The following is a 21,336-nucleotide window of genomic DNA, read 5'->3' as shown; positions in this document are numbered from 1 at the left end:
AGATGCGAACGCACACCAAAATGCATCAAGTGCAATGGCGCACATGGCGCGTACTCCAGGTCGTGCCCAGTCTGGAAAACAGAAAAACAAATCATAACTTCGAAGACCACAGAAAACCCGTCCTACCTTGAGCAAAAAAACGCGTCTCTTTCCAACAGAAAGGGACATACTCTAAAGCGGTGACGCGGGGACCGCCGCCGGCTTCAGTTTCTGTCGGCACACAGGTCGATCCGGTGGGCCTGGTGTCGATACCCAAGTCCCCACCACAGAAGTCGGTGGTACAGTTAACAGGGCTGAAAATTTCGCGAGAAGACCACGCGATCCTCGCCGGAGGCCCTCAGGCCCCACTTTCAGCAGCGGCATCCTCGGCGACAGACACCCAGAACAACTCTGCTGAACTGGACCTGTCGCCCCACCCCTCTCAGAAGGCAACGGCTGGCCCAAGAGACTCTGCCACTTGAGCAGGACCGGGTTCAGAGGTGGCAACAAAAAAAGACGAATGCGAAGGCCACGGGCCATCGCAAACAAGAAGCATCCTCCACTTCCACCGTGGAGGACAGGACGTCAGCGAAAGTCCGCCGACATCTAAAACACACGCATCCGCGGATTCTCCGCGGAAATCCGGCGCCACGAAAGTGGCGATGGATACAACTCCTGGTTCACCACCGCTGCAGCGGCGGCGAGACTCCCTAGAGAAAAAAGGGAGACCACAAATCACTGCTCCTGAGAATAAGTAACTTTCCCCAATCCCCAGCTTTTCACAATGGCTTATCAAATACAGTGGAACTATAGAGGTCAACAAAGAAACCACACAGACATAACCGATATGCTCAAAACAATGCCACCTATAGCTGTGTTCCTGCAGGAAACGAACCTTGGGCCACAGCACACAAACATCCTAAAAAGATATAATATTTTCCAGAAAGACCGAGTGCAAGCTGGCCGACTCTCGGGAGGCGGCGCTATCATTACGCAAAGCGATGTCCCTTAAAGACAGGTATCATTAAAGACAAACTTAGAAGCGATCGCAGTAAACATAATTAGCCATAAAACAGTAACAATATGTTCTGTGTACATACCACCACACAACACAATTACCATGCATGACCTAGAAGAACTTCTGGAACAGTTGCCTGAGCCATATGTGATAATTGGCGATTTTAACGCACACTCCTCATTCTGGGGAAGTGAGCATATTGATTCCAGGGGTCAGCTCATCGAAGATTTTATTCTTTCGAATAACATATGTTTAATGAATACGAGAAAAGCCACGTACTGCTTCCCCAGCTCTGGAAAAATGACCTGCCTCGATTTAGCATTTGCATCTCCATCGGTTCTTAATGATTTTATTTGGGGTGTTGTAGACAACCCTCGGGGAAGTGATCACTTACCAACAGTTTTAAAGCTAACGTCAGCTACAGTCATCCTCCCTACGAAGCCACGGCGATGGAAAATTCACCTCGCCGATTTGGCACTTTTCAGAACGAAGGCCACACTGGAAAAAGAATATGCCGAAACCGTTACGATAGTAGAAAGAAATAAAAAATTTGTCACATCCTTAATATCTGCAGCAATAGAAGCAATCCCACAAACGTCCGAAATATCACGAAAAACACATAAAGTTTGTTGGTCAAATAAATGCTCATTGGCTAAAAAGCAGCAAAACAAGGCTTGGGGCAACCTTCGCAGATATCCCACTGCAGGAAACTTGCTCATCTTCAAAAGGGCTAGAGCCAAACCACGATACATTAGACACAACGCAGGAAAGGCATCATGGCAACAGTACATATCCTCCATAAACAGCTCAATATCATCAAAGAAAATGTGGGAGCAGGTGCGGAAATTCACTGGAAATATTACTCCGTTCACATTTCCAATGTTAACAACACCCGGTACTCAAACAACATTAAAACAGCAGGCCAACATATTGGGTGAGCATTTTTCCACAGTTTCAGGCTCATCCAACTAAACGCAAACATTTCAAAAGCACAAAACAATAGTAGAAAAACAAAAGCTTCCCTTTGGAACATGCATACATGAAGACTACAATCAGCTTATTACGATACAGGAACTAAACACAGTACTAACATCCGGTAAAATGACAGCACCAGGCCCAGACAATATACATTATGCCATGCTTGCTCACTTCTATGAGATTGCCATAGAGGCCCTCCTTAAAATTTTCAATAAAATATGGATGAGTGGAGAAATCCCCCAAGCACGGAAAGAAGCAATAACAGTACCCTTCCTAAAACCTGGGGAACCACCAACTAGTCCCACCAGTTACAGGCCAATAGCACTCAATAGCTGTATAGCAAAATCATTCGAAAGCATTCTAAACATCAGACTAACCTTCATACTTCAGTCCCAGCAACTTTTAGATATACACCAGTGCGGCTTTAAAAAGACATGTTCCACAACCGATCACGTCGTTCGCTTTGAGAACACAGTTCGGGAAGCGTTCATCCACAACCAACACTGTATCGGGGTCTTCTTCGACCTGGAGAAGGCTTACGATACCACGTGGAGGTTCGGTATCCTCCGTGACATAGCGGACCTAGGTATCCGCGGCAGGATGCTGGGCTGTTTGAGCGACTTCCTCAGCAACCGTACATTCAGAGTCCAACTAGACGCAACCTTCTCCAACACTTTTGAATCAAGAAACTGGGGTACCCCAGGGGTGCATCCTCAGCACGACCTTATTCCCCATCAAAATGAACTGCATAGGAAAAGTAATCCCAAAATCCATAATGTACTCAGTTTACGTAGACGACCTCCAAATAGCATGCACGTCTTCAAGCATACCTACCTGTGAGCGACAGATACAAATAACAATAAATAAACTGGCTACCTGGGCAGATAGAAACGGATTTAGATTTCCCCACAGAAAACAGTAGCGGTTCTGTTCTCTTTGAGACGAGTCCTACAGGATGACCCCACACTATATCTAAACCAAATCCCATTACCTGTCAAACAAGAGCATAAATTACTAGGGATAACTTTCGATAGAAAGCTCACTTTCTGGCCACATATAAACAGCTTAAAGAAAAAAGCTTCCCAGGCCCTGAATGTGCTGAAATTACTGTCAAGATAACGCTGGGGGTCTGATAGGGCATGCCTGTTAAATAGATATCGTTCTCTGGTTCGCTCTAAGTTAGACTATGGTTGTATAGTATATGGCTCAGCAAGACGGTCCTACATAAAACGACTGGATCCTGTCCACAATCTTGGTTTAAGGTTGTCTTCTGGTGCTTACAGAACTTCCCCAATAGCAAGTCTGTATGTGGAAACTACTAAACTTCCCTTAGAAGATCGAAGAACTGCACTAACTTGCACATACATCCTCAAAATCCTTTCTCAGCCCAAACATCTCTTTTCCCAATTGTCACGAAATGCTCATCCCGAATACTCTTCAACAACAAGCCTCACGCGATTAAGCCGTTGCTCTTGCGCTTCGAAGAAAAATGCCAAGCTCTGAACATGCTAAATGAAATTAAAAATATTGCCCCAAGACACGAAGCGCTACCACCATGGTACACTCTCCCCACAGTGTGTGACGTCACACTAACTCGCCCCAGGAAAACCTGTACGCCACACGACCACATAATACAAGAATACCTAGCACTACAAGATAAATACAGAAATTATACCGCATTTTATACTGATGGATCAAAAACTCATGCCCATGTAAAAAGCGCAGTAATACAAGGAAAAAATAAAAATACACTACGACTGCCCTCATGTTCTACAGTTTTCACCGCTGCGTGTTGTGCCATTTGTGTTGCGGTACAGAAAATAACAAATGAAAACATCAAAAACAGCATCATTTATACAGATTCACTGAGCGCCCTTACAACATTAAACTCCAAAAATGTCACGGAGCCACTGATAGGAAGCATCATACACAATATAGTAAAGGTCACAGCACAAAAACATGTTATAAAATTCTGCTGGGTTCCCAGTCACGTTGGCATTAGGTACAATGAAAGAGCCGACTTGTGTGCTGCACAGACCTAACCAAACCTAACCAAACCTAACCTAACCTAACCCAACCTAACCTAACCTAACCCAAACCAACCTAACCTAACCTTACCTAACGCAACCTAACGCAACCTAACCTAACCTAACCTAACCTAACGCAACCTAACCTAACCTAACGCAACCTAACCTAACCTAACCTAACCTCACCTAACCTAACCTAACCTAACCTAACCTAACCTAAGCTAAGCTAAGCTAACCTAAGCTAAGCCAACCCAACCTAACCCAACCTAACCCAACCTAACCTAACCTAACCCAAACCAACCTAACCTAACCTAACCTAACGCAACCTAACGCAACCTAACCTAACCTAACCTAACGCAACCTAACCTAACCTAACGCAACCTAACCTAACCTAACCTAACCTAACCTAGCCTAACCTAACCTAACGCAACCTAACCTAACCTAACCCAACCCAACCCAACCCAACCTAACCTAACCTAACCTAACCTAACCCAACCCAACCCAACCTAACCTAACCTATCCCAACCCAACCTAACCTAACGCAACCTAACCTAACCTAGCCTAACCTAACCTAACGCAACCTAACCTAACCTAACCTAACCCAACCTAACCCAACCCAACCCAACCCAACCTAACCTAACGCAACCTAACCTAACCTAACCTAAGCCAACCTAACCTAACCCAACCCAACCTAACCTAACGCAACCTAACCTAACCTAGCCTAACCTTACATAACGCAACCTAACCTAACCTAACCTAAACTAACCCAACCTAACCTAACCTAACCCAACCCAACCCAATCCAACCCAACCTAACCTAACCCAACCTAACCCAACCCAACCCAACCTAACCTAACCTAACCTAGCCTAGCCTAGCTTAACCTAACGTGACCTGACCTGACCTGACCTGACCTGACCCGACCCGACCCGACCCGACCTAACCAACCTAACCTAACCCAACCTAACCTAACCTAACCCAACCCAACCCAACACAACCTAACCTAACCTAACCTAACCCAACCCAACCTAACCTAACCCAACCCAACCTAACCTAACGCAACCTAACCTAACCTAGCCTAACCTAACCTAACGCAACCTAACCTAACCTAACCCAACCCAACCCAACCCAACCTAACCTAACCTAACCTAACCTAACCAAACCTAACCTAACCTAACCTAACCTAACCTAACCTAGCCTAGCCTAGCCTAGCTTAACCTAACGTGACCTGACCTGACCTGACCCGACCCGACCTAACCTAACCTAACCTAACCCAACCTAACCTAACCCAACCCAACCCAACCCAACACAACCTAACCTAACCGAACCCAACCCAACCTAACCCAACCCAACCTAACCTAACGCAACCTAACCTAACCTAGCCTAACCTAACCTAACGCAACCTAACCTAACCTAACCCAACCCAACCCAACCCAACCTAACCTAGCCTAACCTATCCTAATGCAACCTAACCTAACCTAACCTAACCCAACCCAACCCAACCCAACCCAACCTAACCTAACCTAACCTAACCCAACCCAACCCAACCCAACCTAACCTAACCCAACCTAACCTAACGCAACCTAACCTAACCTAGCCTAACCTAACCTAACGCAACCTAACCTAACCTAACCTAAACTAACCCAACCTAACCTAACCTAACCCAACCCAAGCCAACCCAACCCAATCCAACCCAACCCAACCTAACCCAACCTAACCCAACCCAACCCAACCTAACCTAACCTAACCTAACCTAACCTAGCCTAGCCTACCTTAACCTAACCTAACGCAACCTAACCTAACCTAACGCAACCCAACCCAACCCAACCCAACCTAACCTAACCTAACCTAACCTAACCTTACCAAACCTAACCTAACCTAACCTAACCTAACCTAACCTAACCTAACCTAGCCTAGCCTAGCCTAGCTTAACCTAACGTGACCTGACCTGACCTGACCTGACCCGACCCGACCCGACCCGACCCGACCCGACCTAACCTAACCTTGGGGCACGGCACGCACACAAGCATGGTGTCCAACGTGCTCGTATTTGCCTGTCTGCAGGTTCCGCTTCTCGCCACCGCTGGAAATTCGAGTGCTACCACGACGTTTGACAAGTCAGAGTGCTCACCGCTGCTCCCCGCTTATCTACAGCTGTCGCCGATGCAGCTGATCGACGCGCTCATCCTGGGACCCTTCTTTGCTGACTGCCACCAATCACCGTCGACCACGGCACTGGCTGTTCCCTACAAAAGCGGACTCGGACCCTCACAGCTTCAGTTGGGGGCACGGCACGCACACAAGCATGGTGTCCAACGTGCTCGTATTTGCCTGTCTGCAGGTTCCGCTTCTCGCCACCGCTGGAAATTCGAGTGCTACCACGACGTTTGACAAGTCAGAGTGCTCACCGCTGCTCCCCGCTTATCTACAACTGTCGCCGATGCAGCTGATCGACGCGCTCATCCTGGGACCCTTCTTTGCTGACTGCCACCAATCACCGTCGACCACGGCACTGGCTGTTCCCTACAAAAGCGGACTCTCGGACCCTCACAGCTTCAGTTGAGGGCACGGCACGCACACAAGCATGGTGTCCAACGTGCTCGTATTTGCCTGTCTGCAGGTAAGATGGGGCACTTCGTCAATTAGAAGTAATTACTTGTCTCTAGTTGTCGTGCCGTGCCCCCGCACATTAGCATCGCTTGTGTGTGATTGTTGGTCTGCATGTCTTAAACTTATCACAAGTGGGGATGTTGAAATGAATCCGGGCCCAGGCTCGACCACAGATGAAAAACTTGAACAGATTTTGCAAACGCTGAAGGAACACACGAAGACGCTAGGCGACATTAAACGTGATCAGAGAGCAGTTCAAAAAGAAGTGAAAGAAAACAGTATCGCCATAAAAAACTTTGAGGACCGCTTAGCTAAACTAGAATCATCCTTTTCTAAGTTCAATGTCACCCACGAGACGGTGACTGGCCTAAGGGAAGCAGTCGCTGACTTATCAAAGAAAGTTGACGACATGGAAAACCGCCAACGCCGCAATAACCTTATCGTGTATGGCCTACCAGAACAAGACAACGAAACGCGGGAGGATCTGGTAAAAGCAGTGAATGAAAAAGTGTTTTCTGTGATTGCTGTTTCTCCTAAAAGTTTAGACCGAATACACCGACTCGGAGGAAAGCAGGGTAATTCGCGACCAGTTATCATCCGCCTTTTTGATTTCAACGAAAAACAGGAAATTATGCGCAACTGTTCCAAGCTGAAGAACACTGGGGTTTCGATCAGCGAAGATTTTTCAAAGCAAGTTTCGCACCGCAGAAAGTGTCTTTGGGAAAGCGCAAAAAGTGAGAAGTTAAGTGGAAAGAAGGTGCGGCTTACTTACGATAAGCTCTATGTGGATGGCAAGGCTTATTACTGGGATGATGACGCGAAAACGCGAAAGGCTTACAGGGATGCTCGTAACCGCCGGAGTAAAAGCAGCTCGCAGGACAGCGAGAACTCTTCCTGATGAGCTCATAATTTTGAACCTAAATGCAAGGAGTATTTGTAACAAAACATCACATTTCGAAGCTATCCTCTTAGAACATGAACCGGATATCGTGATTGTCACTGAAACTTGGTTAAATGATTCCATTGACAGTACGGAATTTCTTCCTCCGAATTATGCAGCGTATCGCAAAGACCGTGGATCTCGAGGAGGAGGAGTTGCTATTATATATAAAACTTCAATTGTTTGTACAGAAATTGCTTCCCCGCCTGATTTGGAGTGTGTCGTGTGTTCCATGGAAATTGGTGGTTTGTTAATTGTAGTTGTCGCAGTATATCGTCCTCCAGGAACCACCGAAGAATACATGATTTTACTCAATGATTTCTTAGCTGACAAGTTTGGTCACAGTAAATGCAAGATGATAATGGCTGGGGATTTTAATCTACCACTTATTGACTGGACAAACCTTAAAGAAGGTCAGAATGAACAGGCAACTTCTCGCGCTCTTCTAGATATTGCCTTCTCCCTAGATTTAACGCAAATTGTGAGCACACCTACGCGAACCCACGAATCGGGAGAGTCGCTACTTGACCTTGTCTTTTTAAATAAGTCTTTTTCGGAGCTAAATTACTGGTATGAAGTCTTAGAAGGGATCTCTGATCACAAGATGGTGATTACTCACATATCCACCAAATACTGCACCGTTAAAAACAATAGAACCTTGACCATCCCGGACTTCTATAAAGCTGATGATGTCGCAATATTAGATAGCCTGGAACTAGGGTATGATGACTTCACTCGTTATATATCTCTAGAACTTACGTCTGTAAACGATGCGTGGGAGAGGTTTAAAACAGTGGTGTTTGACTCGATAAAGCGATTTGTTCCCATGCGCACTAAAAAAGTCAACAAAAGAAACCCATGGATTACACGAACGATTATTCATAAAAAGCGCCTTTTGAAACGTCTCAGGGCTAAAAAATCCACCTCTAAAACAACTCGCGAGTGTATTAATGTACTCTCTCAGGAGTTGAAAATGGAAATTATCCAAGCAAAGCACCTTTATATGAGTCAAACACTAACTAGTTTTATCAAAACGGCTCCTGGAAAATTTTGGAGATTTGTTTCAAAGCCAAAATCTGGCATTGAATTTTTGACAAGCAAAGATAGAACTATCACTGATAGGACTGAAATGGCATGCCTCGTAAATGAATACTTTGAATCAGTTTTTACTTTGGATGACGGTACTACGCCCCAAACAGAATCTCTTGATATACAACCTTTACCTGAGCTAAAGTTAGTCATACCGGCATTTTCAATCTACTTCTCAAACTGGACGAAAAAAAATCCCCAGGTCCTGATGAAATTCCTAATGCTTATTTAAAGCGGTATGCAGAGTGGTGTTCATTTTACCTCGCAGATGTTTTCCAGAAATCCCTTGAATCTGGTCAAGTACCTAATGACTGGAAACTGGCTAAGGTAATACCAATTCATAAACAAGGTCCCAAAGATGATGTCATGAATTACCGACCAATTTCCCTGACCAGTACATGTTGCAAAACGCTGGAGCATATTTTGACCAACCACTTGATGAAATTTGTGGAGGAAAACGGCATTCTGGGGATCAATCAGCACGGTTTTCGACGAGGGTACTCAACATCCACAATTCTGACTGAGCTTGTACATGAGATTGGTGAATTTATTGATGGAAAGGGGCAAATCGATATAGTTTTTATTGACTTCCGGAAAGCTTTCGATAGAATATCGCATAGAAAGCTGCTTATAAAACTGTCCTTTACCCTCGGCAACAATCAGCTAGTGAAATGGATAGAGGCATACCTATCACAAAGGGAGCAATTTGTTTCATTAAACTCTACTCATAGTTCTAAAAAATCAGTTCGATCAGGTGTGCCGCAAGGATCGGTAATAGGGCCTTTACTGTTTTCAATATATATCAGTGACATGAGCACAGGTTTTTCCCCACAAGTTGTGATGAAACATTATGCAGATGATACCATTGTGTATTCAAAAATATATTCCTCTTCTGACCAGCAAGAACTTAGCAACCATTTGGAGAAAATTAGTTCCTGGTGTGACGAGTGGCAAATGGAACTGAATGCAACGAAAACATCTTTTATGTGCATGACACGCAAAAGAGACCCTTTAACCTTCACTTACAGTATCAATGGTACAGCATTAACTCAAGTAACCGATGTGAAATACTTAGGAGTTCACCTTAAACATGACCTAAACTGGACAACGCACATTGACAATGTTTGCAATAAGGCCACGCGGAAGCTCTGGTTATTGAGAAGAAAACTTCATGATGCCACTGTAGAGGTAAAACTACTTGCTTACAAGATGGCTGTGCTTCCAGTGCTGACTTACGCTAGTCATGTTTGGGAGCCGTATACCGAACAAAACATATTGAAATGTGAGCGGGTACAAAACAAAGCTTTAAGATTTATTTTTAACTCGTACTCTAGAACCCAATCAGTGTCTGAACTTAGAAACAGGGCCGGGCTGACAACTGTGAAGCAGAAAATGCAGCTTAACAGACTGATATTCTTTTTTCATGTGCTGATAGGCAGCTGTAAGGTCAATCTAGACCGATACATCAAACCAATGAATGCTTCTGGCAGCAGAACAAAACACTCCAAACATATCACACCTCTGGATTTCAGAACAGATTCCTTCAAATACTCTTTTCTGGTTCGCACTATTGACGAAAGGAACAAATTACCAAAAGAAGTGATTCAATGTTCGGATTTAAAGGCTTTTGAAAACGCCCTCATGAAGTATTTGTGACTGGTTTGACTGGTGTGTTTTTGACCCATATCACATCTCATTTCGTCTTTCCTATAAATTTGTATTGTTGTATTGTTTTGTATTTCTCCTAAGGTGGTGATCTGCTGATGTACTGCATCTAGTTCTTGTTTATTTCAAGGATCTCAACTCCTGTCTTGGCAGCAGCTGACCGTATGAATAAATAAATAAAATAAAATAAATAAATAAATAAATAAACCTAACCCAACCCAACCCAACACAACCTAACCTCACCTAACCTAACCTAACCCAACCCAACCCAACCTAACCTAACCCAACCCAACCTAACCTAACGCAACCTAACCTAACCTAGCCTAACCTAACCTAACGCAACCTAACCTTACCTAACCCAACCGAACCCAACCCAACCCAACTTAACCTAACCTAGCCTAACTTAACCTAACGCAACCTAACCTAACCTAACCTAACCCAACCCAACCCAACCCAACCCAACCCAACCCAACCCAACCCAACCCAACCTAACCTAACCTAACCTAACCTAACCTAACCTAACCTAACCTAACCTAACCTAACCTAACCTATCCTATCCTAACCTAACCTACAGGTCACCGAAAGAGGCTGCCTGCCTACTCTGGAGGTGCTTGGAGGCAAAGCAACCTCTCCAGTGCATGTGAAGCTGTCTGCTTTAGTCCCATTTTTCGCTCCTGTTACCAAGTTTCCCGTTAAACCTTCTTTTCAGGTAACAGTTGTGAACAAAAAAACACTATTTGCTTCTTGTGAGACTTGCGTTGCTCTTGCTAGCATGAGTCTGCCAGTGATTAATTAACTGCCACGCAGTTTGCTCACAATGCAGTGGGCAGGTTGTGGTGATGATGCCTCAAGGTAAGACTTGGTAGCTAGGTAGGTTGGATATGTTTGAATAGTTTCTAAATTTTGTTCTTATTTGCCTATTAAATATTTCTGGTGAGGTCTCCGAAAAACATCAGTCTATTCTAGGCTTGGCCTCACGAGTGTTTTACAGCAGGAAAAGCATTGCCAAATCTTCTTGTTCCCAGCTCAGGTTGTGCAGTGGCACTTTCTCATGCTTGTTCTGACAACTGCTTGTTCTGACAACATTAAGTTTTTTTCCCCAATGAATGCACCAAGTTTGAATTGATGATATCCACTTAACCTTCATATAACTTTTGATCTTGTATGGAAACTTGTATGGAATTTTGGATCTTGTATACACTATGCAGTCATCCGCAAAGAGTTAGATTGGTACCCCAGGGTCAGCTCATAAATGGATATCATTCATGCATATTAAGAACACATTGTTTACAGTTCCTGAAAAGGCAGTCAGTTTCTATAATTACGTTGTTTTAAATCCCTATAGCATTGATAAGGAACAAATTCAAATGCCTTAGAAAGGTTTAGAAAGATAGCACCTAACTGACCCTTTACATAAACAGCATTTTCGATGTCGTAAGTTATTCCTTCCAACTGTGTGGTTGTAGATAACTGGGATTGAAAGCCGTGTTTAACTGTAAAGGAGATTTCAGCCTAAATTCAGTTTAAATACTGCATTTTTATGGACACTCTCTGTTTATTTTTGGAAAGTGCATCTGTATGAGAATCCACAGGAGTGACTCGACACAATCCCTGTAAAAATCATTAAAGATAATATTGATTTATTAGCCGTGCATTTATTACAACTGTTTAATCACTGTATTCAGAGCTCAACATTGCCTGAAAAGCTAAAGGTCGCTAAAGTGGTGCCTATTCATAAAGAGGGAGAGCAGTCAGTACCAAGTAATTACGGGCCAATTTCGGTTCTCAGTATTATTAACACAATTTTTGAAAAATGTCTGTGTTCACATGTCAGGAAATTCGTAAGCAAATATAGCATAATCAGCGCCAGTCAGAACGGCTTCACACCGGAGAGGTCCTAGAGGAGAGGGTGGCGTGTTATTCAAAGTCTTCAGTGACGAACATGCACATGTACCGACTAGTATAAAACTCGTCAGCGTCAATACTTGCCGCTGCACTGCGCTATCATTAAACAGACAAACTTTTGTTTCACATGTTCGCAGTGAACGACTGTGAAAGCTGTAATGATACACAGCAAATTGTTTTCGGAACTATCAAGTGTAATCGCGTTCGGTAGCTGTGTGTCAACGCAGACTACTAATCCTCTGCTTTTCGCAATGCAGGTGTTTACCCTCGCCCTGAAACTGCTTTTCGCCGCTCTACCGTCTGCCTCCTGTTCATCAGTGTCTACGGCCGCCGTGAAGTATCATGAAGAAGACCATTTTCATCCGCCTGCCCCATCACCATTGCTACCCCATCAACTGCCCTCATCGCCGCCAGAGTACGTCATCCCGGACCAACAGTGGCCAGCCCCATCGCCAGGAACATCAACATCTGATAATTTTATCAGGCATATAAAGCCCATGCTGTCATCGCCGCCGCTCTGTGGGCTCGGTAGCTGTGTGTCAACGCAGACTACTAATCCTCTGCTTTTCGCAATGCAGGTGTTTAACCTCGCCGTGAAACTGCTTTTCGCCGCTCTACCGTCTGCCTCCTGTTCATCAGTGTCTACGGCCGCCGTGAAGTATCATGAAGAAGACCATTTTCATCCGCCTGCCCCATCACCATTGCTACCCCATCAACTGCCCTCATCGCCGCCAGAGTACGTCATCCCGGACCAACAGTGGCCAGCCCCATCGCCAGGAACATCAACATTTGATAATTTTATCAGGCATATAAAGCCCATGCTGTCATCGCCGCCGCTCTGTGGGCTCGGTAGCTGTGTGTCAACGCAGACTACTAATCCTCTGCTTTTCGCAATGCAGGTTAGTAACAAGTTTTCCCTATATGCTAAAAAAAACAGTAACTACTTTTTAATGCAGCTGCCGAGCCCTCAGTGCTGCTGTAGTATTGTTGCCGAGTGTTCACGTGTTCTCCGTTTTCTTTTACTATTGTCAGGCGATGTCGAATCTAACCCAGGCCCCGACCGTTACGATTGCATACTTTCCGAGCTCCAGAAACTAACTACCGGGCAAGCTACATTAATTTCCGGTCTACAGGACATTAAAGATCAACTAAAAACTACCGAAACAACCTTGACCGACTTAAACAAGCGCATGGACACCCTAGAATCACACTACGCCACACTTTCCACTATTCATTCTGAGGTAGACGCCCTGAAAACTTTAAACACCAAACTTACCTGCAAGATCGACAAACTTGAAGCACGTATGGACGATGCAGAAAATCGCTCTCGCCGGAACAATCTCATATTTTAGAATATTCCTGACACTAACCCCACTGAAACGTATGCAGACTCGGAAGAAACAGTCATTCGTCATTGCTCCACTCAACTAGATTTTGCCATCGAACCCAATCTAATCGAGCGTGCTCACTGCCTCGGGCGCCACTCAACTGATCGCACCAGGCCAATCATCGTTAAATTCACCTCATCGAAAACTAAAGAAAGCATCCTTTCTTTAGGAACTAAGCTTAAAGGCAGCAACTACAGTATTGGCGAAGACTTCTCCCTTCCCATTCGTAACGCCCGCAAACATCTTGTAACCTTTGCCAGATCAGTATCCGATAAGTTCTCTTTGCGCTTCAAAACATTACATATTGGTCCCAAACGCTACATATTCGATGAATCACCACAAACAGTAAAAGAAGTGAAATAGCAACCATCTCAGCACCTATCGACAGATCGTTCGAAGCATGCACAGCAAGAAGCACTTTCATTGTCAGCGATCTTTACTAACGTGCGGAGTTTCATTTCAAAGCGCTACATTATTTCCCATATTGTCACTTCACCTGCTAGCAACATACTAGTCTTGACGGAAACGTGGCTAAACAGCGACATTCCTGATAGTGAAGTCCTTGCTGACTTGCCTAATTTCAGTGTTTTTCGCAAAGATCGCCCAGACCGAAGGGGAGGGGGGGTACTGATTGCAACCGCTCGGGATCTCATGCTCAGCTGTTCACCTTTGATCAGATATAGAAATACTATGGGTTTTATGCCATGCTTCACCTAAATCAGTTGTGATTGGCGTTTGCTACAGGCCTCCTAGCTACCCAGACTTCCCTCGAAAACTTAATAACGCATTAAATGAAATTAAAGCTAAGCACCCTAACACCTGCACTCTCCTATTCGGAGATTTCAATTTTCCGAGCATTGACTGGCATAATCTAACCGCTACAGGTAATAAGGATGCTAATGAATTTCTAGACGTCTGCCTTAATTTTAACCTCGTTCAAACTATATCCGAACCAACCCGTGTAACTGAAGACTGCGCTAATATCCTGGACCTAATAATAACGGACAATCCTGAATGCGTTCATTCCGTCACGTATCTACCAGGCGTCAGCGATCACCACGTCATACATGCCGGCTTCACCATTAAACCGTCCTTACGCGTAACTTCTAAACGAACTATCCGACTGTACGATAAAGGAAACTACACAGCAATAAATAATGAACTTCGCGCATTTTTACCAGTATTTCAATCCAGCTTTCATCAAAGATCCCTCCATGATAACTGGTCCTTGTTTAAGAGGAAAATCGAAGATTTGGTCGACAGGTTTATTCCAAACATAAATATACGAAATAACCCTCAAAACCCATGGTTCACAAACACACTCAAACGTCTTGAAAATAAAAAGAAGCGTCTTTTCCGATCAGCCAAGTTGCTTCCTAGTCAAAACGCTTGGAACAAATATTATGCAGCCAAAAAAACTTATTTATCAAGTATTCGAGAAGCCAAACGCACTTTTTGTAACTCCGATCTGCCTAAAATGTTGTCAACTAACCCCCGTAGGTTCTGGCAAGTCATTAACCCCCAGCACACACGCACTGTTTCCCTCACTGATGCTTCAGGTGCAAATTTCTCTGAAACTGAATGCGCCAACATGTTCAACACAGCCTTTTCATCCGTGTTTACTAATGAAACAGAGCCGACATTTCCTCAAAACCCCCCAATTATTCAAGATACTATGCCTCCTCTTATATTTTCTTCTGCACGAATTTTGTCACTAATAGAAAACATTAAAATATCATCCTCTGCTGGAATTGACAATATCAACGCTAAAATACTGATTAATACCAAAGATATATGTTCATCTCTGTTGTGCTTGTTATTCGCTCAGTCACTCTTCACAGGTCAACTGCCCATAGACTGGAAAAATGGGAAGGTCGTTCCAGTCTACAAATCAGGTAACAAGAACTCGCCGCTTAATTACCGCCCCATCTCTCTAACTAGTATTCCCTGCAAAATCATGGAACACGTCATCTATACCCACATCATGGCATTCCTTGATTCGAATAACTTCTTCCATTCTGCTCAGCACGGATTTCGCCGGGGTTACTCCTGCGAGACCCAACTTGCCACATTCATTCATGACCTGCATGCTAACCTTGATTCTAATCTACAGACTGATATCATTTTTCAGATTTCGCCAAAGCATTTGATAAAGTACCCCATAAACGCCTGCTGATAAAACTTTCTCGATTAAATTTGCACCCCCATATTTTGAAGTGGATCGAAGAATTTTTGACTAATCGTTCGCAGTTTGTCTCCGTTAACAATAAGAACTCTAACTCACTCTCAGTAACGTCGGGCGTCCCGCAGGGATCTGTGCTTGGCCCACTACTATTTCTTATATACATTAATGATCTGCCTTCAAATGTAACATCTAACATACGCATGTTCGCTGACGACTGTGTACTTTATCGTGCTATTCTTACCACCGCTGACCAATCTTCTCTTCAAAATGATCTTAATGCCGTTCAGGAGTGGTGTAATAAATGGCTAATGGAACTTAACCCATGTAAGTGTAAACTTTTGTCCATTAGCCGTCGCCGTAATCCTTTAACCTTCTCTTACGTAATATCTGAAGTTCCCGTACAACTAGTTCAATCATACAAGTATCTAGGCATAACTATTTCTAGCGATCTTTCTTGGAGCCTGCATGTTACTAATATAATATCGTCAGCAAACAAGACCATGTCAAGTTATTAGCTTACAAGTCATTAGTCAGGTCCAAACTAGAATTTGCGTCGCCCATCTGGAATCCTCATCAAGCATATCTCATCAATGCCCTCGAATCTGTTCAGAATCGCGCTGCTCGTTTGATTCACTCATCCTACTCTTATGACATCAGTGTTTCGTCCTTAAAAACAGCATCCGGATTGTCACCCTTATCGCTCCGCCGTCGCATTGCTAGCATGTCTTTATTTCACAAATTCTTCCACAGCCCTATGCACATCGTACCTTATATTCTTCCACCCGCACGCATATCTCGCCGCACCAGCCATCGCCTACAAGTTGCCCGTCCACGATCACGCACCGTCACTTTTTCTAATTCCTTCTTTCCTCGTGCAGCCGCAGACTGGAACGGCCTTCCGAACAACGTTGCCATCATCACTTGCCCAAGTCTTTTCACCGATAACGTAAAAACTTTCCTGTCATTGTTAATTTGTGTTTTTACTGTTGCCACCCCTTATGTAACACCCCTTTTAAGGGGCCTTTAAGGTAATAAAATGAAATGAAATGAAATAAAAGTAACTGCCTAGACCATCTGTATGCGTTTTTCAATGTTATCTCCATGCGTTTTGTACGGCGTCTAAACTGGGTCGGGTATACAGCGCATGCACTAGGCGTCAGTCAGACATAAAGTAAGGCAAATAAAGTCAGGCAAATAAAGTAGGAGGAATAATATATTCAGGTGGTTGCATGACCTTCGGCCGGTGTGTGCGTATTCTCTGCACAAATCAATTATTGAAATAGGTATCAAATTCATCATCATAAGCCTGACTGCGCCCAGCGAAGGGTCAACACCACTGTAATATCTCTCCTGCTACCTCGTCCCTGTGCGAATCCTCTCAGTAACTGCGTGTCACCCCGTGCAATCCTTGCCTTCCCTTGGAGTGTCCGTTACACTTGAAGATAAGTCTAAAGAGCAGAGGCGGAAGAAGCGTTACAAAATATCTTCCTCTCATCAGCCGGGCTCACGTCAGCGCTTGTCGAAATCTGGCTGAGAATAGATTTTGGAGAACTTGGCTGACCCTTCACCGAAGTGGCAGTAATTAAATTCACGGCGGATCCTGTACCTCTAAAGGGGATATAAAGAATTAGTCTTGACACTCTTCGGATGGCCGTGTACCGCAGGCTCTACCGCAGGAGGCATTGGCCGTGACCTTCAGGGATTCGCTGGGAGGAGTGATGCCCTCTCGTGCAACACGCTCTAAAGACAGAGATATGACTGAGTTGTATGCTGCCAATTTCACTGATTAGTGGCTTGATGCATTTTTGCTTGTTACCTCCAGTTAACCGGAGTGTTGTACAACGAGGAGAGCTAAAACACGCTGGTGCGAATAGAGCCGCGAGGGTTTGCGTTCTCGTGTAACTTCGCTGGGTGCGGCCATTCATGAAAGTCTGAGGTGTAACGAAGGGAGAGGTTGCGCTTTCCTGTAATGCAGTCAGTAGGAGGCTACGCCTATGAGTTCTTAGAGCGAGGACGGTAGAAAGTCATTTCGCATGACTCTGCGGCTGTGCCATCGCACGGATTGCTAACGAGTATGCCTTCACAATGCAAGTCCCTACCATGTTAGCCGCCCACCTGGGCGCTACCCTCGTGTCGGCTGGCTTGTCGAGTAGCACGAGGTGTCAAACATCAGTCGGCAGTAGTGGCGCTGAAGGTTTTCGCCACTGTGAACAGAACTTTCCAGCCCTTTGCGCCACTCCCGAATTTTTCTTGGCGCCATCTTCCCACATCGGAACCATCCTCCAAACGTGGGAAGCCCCATCGTCAACAACTGCAGGAATTACATGGATAAAAGACCAGCGGCAGTCATCTGCGTTCTGTGGACTGTGCGGCTCTGCCATTGCACGGATCGCTAACCAGTTTGCCTTCACAACCCAGGTCAGTTACCCCAACTAATTGTCCATTTCTTGGTGCCGCTGCCGAGCGCGAAGCGCTGCTTTTGTTGACCCGACCCGACCCGACCCAACCAACCTGACCTGGCCTGGCCTGACCTGACCTGACCTGACCTGATCTGACCTGACCTGACCTGACCTGACCTGACCTGACCTAACCTAACCTAACCTAACCTAACCTAACCTAACCTAACCTAACCTCACCTCACCTCACCTCACCTCACCTCACCTAACCTAACCTCACCTAACCTAACCTAACCTAACCTAACCCTAACCTAAACCTAACCTAACCCTAACCTAAACCTAACCTAAACCTAACCTAACCTAACCTAACCTAACCTAAACCTAACCTAACCTAACCTAACCTAACCTAACCTAACCTAACCTAACCTAACCTAACCTAACCTAACCTAACCTAACCTAACCTAACCTAACCTAACCTAACCTAACCTAACCTAACCTAACCTAACCTAACCTAACCTAACCTAACCTAACCTAACCTAACCTAACCTAACCTAACCTAACCTAACCTAACCTAACCTAACCTAACCTAACCTAACCTAACCTAACCTAACCTAACCTAACCTAACCTAACCTAACCTAACCTAACCTAACCTAACCTAACCTAACCTAACCTAACCTAACCTAACCTAACCTAACCTAACCTAACCTAACCTAACCTAACCTAACCTAACCTAACCTAACCTAACCTAACCTAACCTAACCTAACCTAACCTAACCTAACCTAACCTAACCTAACCTAACCTAACCTAACCTAACCTAACCTAACCTAACCTAACCTAACCTAACCTAACCTAACCTAACCTAACCTAACCTAACCTAACCTAACCTAACCTAACCTAACCTAACCTAACCTAACCTAACCTAACCTAACCTAACCTAACCTAACCTAACCTAACCTAACCTAACCTAACCTAACCTAACCTAACCTAACCTAACCTAACCTAACCTAACCTAACCTAACCTAACCTAACCTAACCTAACCTAACCTAACCTAACCTAACCTAACCTAACCTAACCTAACCTAACCTAACCTAACCTAACCTAACCTAACCTAACCTAACCTAACCTAACCTAACCTAACCTAACCTAACCTAACCTAACCTAACCTAACCTAACCTAACCTAACCTAACCTAACCTAACCTAACCTAACCTAACCTAACCTAACCTAACCTAACCTAACCTAACCTAACCTAACCTAACCTAACCTAACCTAACCTAACCTAACCTAACCTAACCTAACCTAACCTAACCTAACCTAACCTAACCTAACCTAACCTAACCTAACCTAACCTAACCTAACCTAACCTAACCTAACCTAACCTAACCTAACCTAACCTACAGGTCACCGAAAGAGGCTGCCTGCCTACTTTGGAGGTGCTTGGAGGCAAAGCAACCTCTCCAGTGCATGTGAAGCTGTCTGCTTTAGTCCCATTTTTCGCTCCTGTTACCAACTTTCCCGTTTAACCTTCTTTTCAGGTAACAGTTGTGAACAACAAAAACAGTATTTGCTTCTTGTGAGACTTGCGTTGCTCTTGCTAGCATGAGTCTGCCAGTGATTAATTAACTGCCACGCAGTTTGCTCACAATGCAGTGGGCAGGTTGTGGTGATGATGCCTCAAGGTAAGACTTGGTAGCTAGGTAGGTTGGATATGTTTGAATAGTTTCTAAATTTTGTTCTCATTTGCCTATTAAATATTTCTGGTGAGGTCTCCGAAAAACATCAGTCTATTCTAGGCTTGGCCTCACGAGTGTTTTACAGCAGGAAAAGCATTGCAAAATGTTCTTTTTCCCAGCTAAGGTTGTGCAGTGGCACTTTCTCATGCTTGTTCTGACAAGTGCTTGTTGTGACAACATTAAGCTTTTTTCCCCAATGAATGCACCAAGTTTGAATTGATGATATCCACTTAACCTTCATATAACTTTTGATCTTGCATGGAAACTTGTATGGAATTTTGGATCTTGTATACACTATGCAGTCATCCGCAAAGAGTTAGATTGGTACCCCAGGGTCAGCTCATAAATGGATATCATTGTTTACAGTTCCTGAAAAGGCAGTCAGTTTCTATAATTACGTTGTTTTAAATCCCTATAGCATTGATAAGGAACAAATTCAAATGCCTTAGAAAGGTTTAGAAAGATAGCACCTAACTGACCCTTTACATAAACAGCATTTTCGATGTCGTAAGTTATTCCTTCCAACTGTGTGGTTGTAGATAACTGGGATTGAAAGCCGTGTTTAACTGTAAAGGAGATTTCAGCTTAAATTCAGTTTAAATACTGCCTTTTTATGGACACTCTCTGTTTATTTTTGGAAAGTGCATCTGTATGAGAATCCACAGGAGTGACTCGACACAATCCCTGTAAAAATCATTAAAGATAATATTGATTTATTAGCGGTGCATTTATTACACCTGTTTAATCACTGTATTCAGAGCTCAACATTGCCTAAAAAGCTAAAGGTCGCTAAAGTGGTGCCTATTCATAAAGAGGGAGAGCAGTCAGTACCAAGTAATTACGGGCCAATTTCGGTCCTCAGTATTATTAACACAATTTTTGAAAAATGTCTGTGTTCACATGTCAGGAAATTCGTAAGCAAATATAGCATAATGAGCGCCAGTCAGCACGGCTTCACACCGGAGAGGTCCTAGAGGAGAGGGTGGCGTGTTATTCAAAGTCTTCAGTGACGAACATGCACATGTACCGACTAATACAAAACTCGTCAGCGTCAATACTTGCCGCTGCACTGCGCTATCATTAAACAGACAAACTGTTGTTTCACATGTTCGCAGTGAACGACTGTGAAAGCTGTAATGATACACAGCAAATTGTTTTCGGAACTATCAAGCGTAATCGCGCTCTTTCAGAGCATTATGCTCACTTCTAGCGAGCGTGGAAACCGCAACGCGTCCAGCGTGGTTACAGGAAGTGAGAAGGACCCGTACCAGCAGCGATGAGTAATAGCTCGTTCAGAAAAAAAAAACAGAAATCTTGCAACTGTGCGTTATCCATCCAACCAGGGCGAAGCGAGCAGCGCACGCTTCACCCTCACCATGCCCCCGCCGAACTGCGCGCCTGGCGTAGCAAATAGAGAAAGCGGC

At 44.4% G+C, this 21,336-nt stretch overlaps 1 long non-coding RNA gene and 1 pseudogene across 2 annotated transcripts in view; both read left to right on the top strand.

Annotated features, from left to right (window-relative positions):
• The window catches only part of LOC149345034 (uncharacterized), a 101,518-nt gene that overhangs the window by 18,623 nt on the left and 61,559 nt on the right, over positions 1-21,336 (top strand). The window lies entirely within an intron of this gene.
• Positions 12,460-13,959, top strand: LOC149345035 (uncharacterized; annotated as a pseudogene).

The sequence above is a fragment of the Amblyomma mixtum genome, chromosome 5 (genome assembly GCF_055824585.1).
Source record: "Amblyomma mixtum isolate Tamu chromosome 5, ASM5582458v1, whole genome shotgun sequence".
Taxonomy (NCBI): Eukaryota; Metazoa; Arthropoda; class Arachnida; order Ixodida; family Ixodidae; genus Amblyomma; species Amblyomma mixtum.
Note: the sequence above shows the minus strand (reverse complement) of the source record. Positions and strands in the feature narration are given on the sequence as shown.